General features: G+C 37.1%; 1 protein-coding gene across 1 annotated transcript in view; it reads left to right on the top strand.

Moving 5' to 3' along the window:
* LOC108687665 (discoidin domain-containing receptor 2-like) overlaps nucleotides 1-5751 on the top strand; it is a 40529-nt gene that overhangs the window by 11194 nt on the left and 23584 nt on the right. The gene's annotated exons all lie outside the window — the stretch shown is intronic.

Genomic DNA, 5751 nt, shown 5'->3' with positions numbered 1-5751 from the left:
ATATATATATCTCCTATATATCAGAGAAGAATTTCAAATCTTCATATCGAATCCAAAATATTGTTCGATTTTTGTCGCTTCCTCTGAGTAATCCCCAATAAAGCGGAGTTTTATGGATATATAGGTAATAGTTCAACATTCGATTGGAAACTATTTTTATCTGTAGCGCAAACGTATTGCCATGTATGTAATCCGGATCATTCTCCCTGAAAGAATATGTACATTCCTTGCGAATAATGTTAATAACGGGCATTAAATTAGTGTCACTAGTTTAAATTTAACTGTCCTGTTGAAAACTGGTCGGAATTGCTATACGATGACTTCGGTCTGGAATTCTATTGTAGTTTCTCTAATACACAGGCGCGCGCGTTTGGTCTTTAACTTTACGACGTTCTTCCGACTCGCTTATTACAATAAACACGCCGTTACGATGGACGCCTCAGAAGCCACTACGGATACAGACTCCCGCTGGCCTTAATATTCCGACAAAGTGGCCGGGAACAATTTCGCGACTAACGCCGTGACATATTAAAATGCACGTTATTACGTTCGCGTAACTCTTTAAAGCTTAATGAAAGATTAGCCATTAAAAATATACATATCTTGAAAAGGATTATAAGCTCCAAATATCAAGCTTCACATGCATAACAATTTTTCTTAAAATGAAATATTTGACACATATTTTAAATAAAGTATCCAAAATGCATTAAAAAATCCATACTCAGCTTATTATTTCATTAATAATATGATTGTTATTCACATCATTATATCTCGCGCATTTTAATTAAATTACTTATAATTATTCACAATTTCGGCCTCGCTTATGAATAGTGTACGCATTGCAATGATAATCCGTCGAAATAAAGAAAAATGATAGGAGGTAAATAATGGTAAGAATAAAGAGGCAAATTCCGAAAAACTATAGAACGTTGCTTGTGTATAACGGGAGACATGTGATATTTCATATATGAAAAACGTAGAGCACGTACATAGTATAATAAAATTCCGGTCCTGACGAACCGGATGCTTGCATATCCGCGAACTATACACGTCGCGTTCCCCATTCTATTCATCGATATCCTCATGGATCGACAGTTGATATCAGGTAAGAAATTCACATTCGATCAGACACATCCATTTACGAGATAAAATATAGTCTAGTAGCGTGATGGTTTTCCGAATAGCGTCCCGCGACATCGGTGAGAGTCTAAACGATGTGCGTGTGTATGTATATGTATACATGTACATAAAACGCTACTTTATATATTATTATATTTACATATATGTGCATTTTCTTTGAAAACTCTCGTACGAACGAGCCACCCTCTTCGCAGTGCCACGCAGTGCCTGTCTTCCCATCGAATTGCAGACGGTGAGGGCATGATGGGTGGAAAACGGAAACATGAACGTGTTTCGTGTTAACGTCGCCGCAAACACACTCGCAGATGGCGATCTACGTATCTCACGGCACGTAAATCCGATCCCCTACCACGGGCGACCAAGGGCTGTTGCGAAGTTCTGTCGTGCATTTCTGATGGCTATCATTTGGTATTGTAATCCAGACACCGGGACGAGAGCATGTACGCGATGATAATGGACGAATAATCGTCCAGTCCATCGACGTACATCGCTAACACGATTTTCGAATTGCGCCTCGAATGCGATAACGAGCCGATGAAGCGACTATCAATTATCTTGTAATAAGCTTGGCAAATTTTGCCCACAAACAAAACAGCAACGTTGCCATCGACGTTCTACCGTTAACGATGATTATCAAATTGTTATAACAATGCGATAAAATCTTTAGAAAATCATCTGGTGAATCCTTTGTGTGCTAATTTTTAAATAATGCTATGTTCCTTTTAATCATAATTATAAACAGAAATCGGATAACTCGTAAAAATGGGAGGCAGGTCAAGTGCGGTTCAGAGAAACATGGGCATGCTATCGCACAGGATCAACTATCCCTACAGTTCTATTCGTGCTTAGTCGAAGGATTATAGGCGGAACACCTGACGTACTCCCATCGGTCCGAACGAATCGAGAACCAGACAGAAACAAACAAGAGAAGCTATCGGGGAATGGGAGGGAAAAAAAGATTTCACCCTAGCATAGTTGAGTTCGAACAGGTAACATCGACCCTCCAATCCGGAATCCTTATTTCAAGCGAGGACAAACAGGAGGAGTTGCCGTGCAAAAACGAGACCCGTCGCGTCGGTCACCGTACCCTGTTCATCCGTGCGGACAAACGTACCCGAAGAACGGAGAAAGCCGATTGTACAAAGAGCATCGCGACAGGAAAGTTTCCAAGCCGGATTTTCATTCGATAGTAACAGGGGACAAAGTGGACCAGGTGACGCGGAGAACACCTCGCAGGGAGCTTTACAATATTCGTATAAAATGTTAACGTGTGTACGCATACAGAATTAACTTGAGCGCGTTCAACGTCCTCATAAAACGTCCGATTTGTTCGAGATTTGATTCTCAAAAATGGTTGTTTCGCGTACAAACTGATGATAAAAAAGAAAAAAGTTTTCATTTTTCTACGAATTAACGAAAAAGTACTGTTATGCCTGACGTGGAAATAATCAAAGCAAAGGTATAAATGCATTCACCAAGAAATACCATAGCCGAAATGCTGCAAATTTTACAGAAATTCACGAAATAAAAGTAATGCGTATTTAAACACGATTAAGTATTACAACAGCTTAAATTGCCTCAATACATCGTACGGATTTAATGTTGTGAGACTATGAAAGCGCCAAGATTCACATCCGCCAGTCCTGAAGGTGTCTTCGTGGCGCTGACTGCGGCCGAGATGTCCGGATTTCCGACTGTCGTGTCCCCGGGTTCGCCAAATTGCACGCCACCTGGCAAGACGAATAGTTCGACGTGGAATGCGTCGCAATGAATCCACGAAACGCCTCGTATACCACCGACCTCGCGTCAGGATTCTCTTACCCGGACAATGGGTGCGAAGGTTGTTACTTACTGACCCGAGAGAGATGCTCGAACATTCCGACAAGTATGAGGTTGAATTATAGAAAACAAAGAGTGATTTCGGAAGATTATACTTGAAATATGTAGGTAATTTAACGAACAAGTTTGCCGGACTTTTTCAAGTATCTGCAGTATTTCGATCTATTGTATTTTACGGGGGAGGAAAGGGCTCGACATTCTAAATGTTTCAGGCACAAAAAATTGAGTCACAATATTTTAATATTCAGTATAATTCTATTTATCTTTTTATATACTTTCATTGTAATCCATCGTTTTATATACTTTCATATCATTTTCCATACGTATTCACTACTAATTTTTTTTTGCTTACAAAAGTCATCATCTTTTCGAGTTATCATGCTTATTCTGTTCTGCAACTTACGCGAAAACGATACAAACGACAAATGGCAGCGTATCGCTTCTCTCGGGGTTTGCGTTATTTCACGTCGTTTGTGACTGGTGCGTCAGCTTCCACTGTTTTCGATCGAACGTTTGACATGTGTTTCTTTTCTCTTATCTGCTGTATTTGTGGATTGGAACAAAGCGCGAAGCGGAAGAATATTTGCACAAACTGGAGAGAAAGATGGAGCGCGAGAATTCTATGAATACGTTACCAAGTCCAAATGCCCATGCGATTTCCATGCGTCTCGCAGGTGTACTGGATGTCTACCAGTATCCGTGAAGTGGTTACAAAATGCCTCTTGTTACTACTATAGCGCAACAATCCGAGCACATAGAAACTTAGAGTAAAGTTCATATCAAATAAGAAGTTATTATGATAAATTGTATACTCTTTTAAATCCCAATTCTGTTTTAGTTTAATTTAGCTGCGTTCGCTTTGGTGCTCATATCAACAGTTGTAAGCATCATTTATTCTTATTTAATATTTAAAAACAAGGATGAAATGATGCTTGAAAAGTGCTGTAAGCGCTGAACGTAGCGAAATTAATGTTTTAAGCAATGAAGCGATCCATATTCACAATCAAAATGGATCTTGATGCTTAATAATATTTATGTAAATTTTTACAATTTTCAGTTTATTCAAATAGTTAAACTATGTTTCAATACCGACAAATAATCAACGCAGTTTACATAAATTGGAAAAAATTCATTCAAAAATATTATTATATGAAAAGGACAATTTTATGTATGTGTGTATGCGCGCGCGCTGAAATATCTAAAAATAACAGATCTAAAAATTACAGATCTAAAAATAATTTTATTGGGCCATCAAAATAATTACGTAGAAAACTCAAGCATGAGTAATGCTGCAAAAAGTTTTGTCATTCTAACGAACCAGTGTGAGTCCTACATAATTATTTTCATGGTCCAATAAAATTATTTTTAGATCTGTATCTATCTAAATTTTTAGTTACTACAGCAAAACTGTTTTTTCCATGCCACCAAAATCCATTTTAACAGAATATGGCTCTCTTCTTCGTTTAATTGTGTTATTCATATACCAGTTAATTTTGACTTTTATTTTTTAATATAATTTTTTTAATGTAATTTCGCGTTGCATACGTGTAATATATTTCCCTTAGTGTTGTAACTATGATGATGATAAATCGAACATTTTTACACGTGTAAAATAAATATATCAATTAATATAATCTAATTATTGGATGAAATGATCATAAAAATTTTAGATATGCTTTTAAGACATGTATTTGTTACTTTAAATAAATTCGTTGTAAAATTTTTATAGACAATGTATTTATTTAGAGTCGTATATATACCTAATTAAAAGCTTGATATTTAAAATTTTTGTCATTTCGTCTAATAATTGGATCATGTCCACAAACTGCCTAATAACTGATACATTTACCTTATAGAAATATTGCTCGAAGCAATTTATTCATCTTATGAGTATTATGTCATCACTTTTCACAAAATACGTAAAAAAATAATTGTAGCAGAAGTTATGGCGAAAGAAGAGTTATTGTAACAGATGAGAATGAAGATAACTACACTGACGTTATTAAAATACTTCCGCTGTAAATAGCATCGTCTGGCTTCACAAACTAGTCAGTTAAATCTTCGTGAAAACGTTTCTCATAGCGATCCTTTGTCATTCCCGGCGATGTTCGCGCTTTCCTAACACCGCAAAGCTCTCTCCCGCGAATTTTCGACTCATACTGTTGAAAGATCTATGAAGTTTTTAGAAGGATTTCGTTGTAACAATATCTAGTAGATTTTGATAGAAGCACCCTCTTTGTAAAACTGCTTTTGAACGAGTCACGGTAATAACGACAATCACAATGTTTATTGCCTGAGTTCCTGATTTTACCTTCGTGAGAAGAAATTCCTTTCCGCTCTCTCGGACAGTTTAGCCGATCGTTCTCGAGGTTTCTCCAAGAGGGTTGCCGAACCAACATAAACCGCAGAGCTGACAGGTATGTGAAAAGATTTAATCGACCATACGCGCACTCACGTTCGATTGTATTCTGCTTGAGACCAATAAGAACAGGCTCGTACGCGAACGATTCTTCCTATTCGCTGATTTGAGAGCCGGAAGATACGCTTCTGCGCATTTCTCCGCTTCCTTTAAACTAATCGTTATTCTTCGTAAATGTTACTGTATATCCGTAAAACCACAAATATATCCATAAATCGCACAACTATAATGCTTTCGAGCACATTCGTTTGTATCGGAAACATAAATAATAATAACATAATAAATATAAATGTAACTGATATACATGTAATATAAACGAGAACGGTGTAATCTTTTCGTTTCTCGATCAGTGA

The sequence above is a fragment of the Atta colombica genome, unplaced genomic scaffold (assembly GCF_001594045.1).
Source record: "Atta colombica isolate Treedump-2 unplaced genomic scaffold, Acol1.0 scaffold210, whole genome shotgun sequence".
Lineage (NCBI taxonomy): Eukaryota > Metazoa > Arthropoda > Insecta > Hymenoptera > Formicidae > Atta > Atta colombica.
This window is presented reverse-complemented; position numbering and strand designations above follow the sequence as displayed.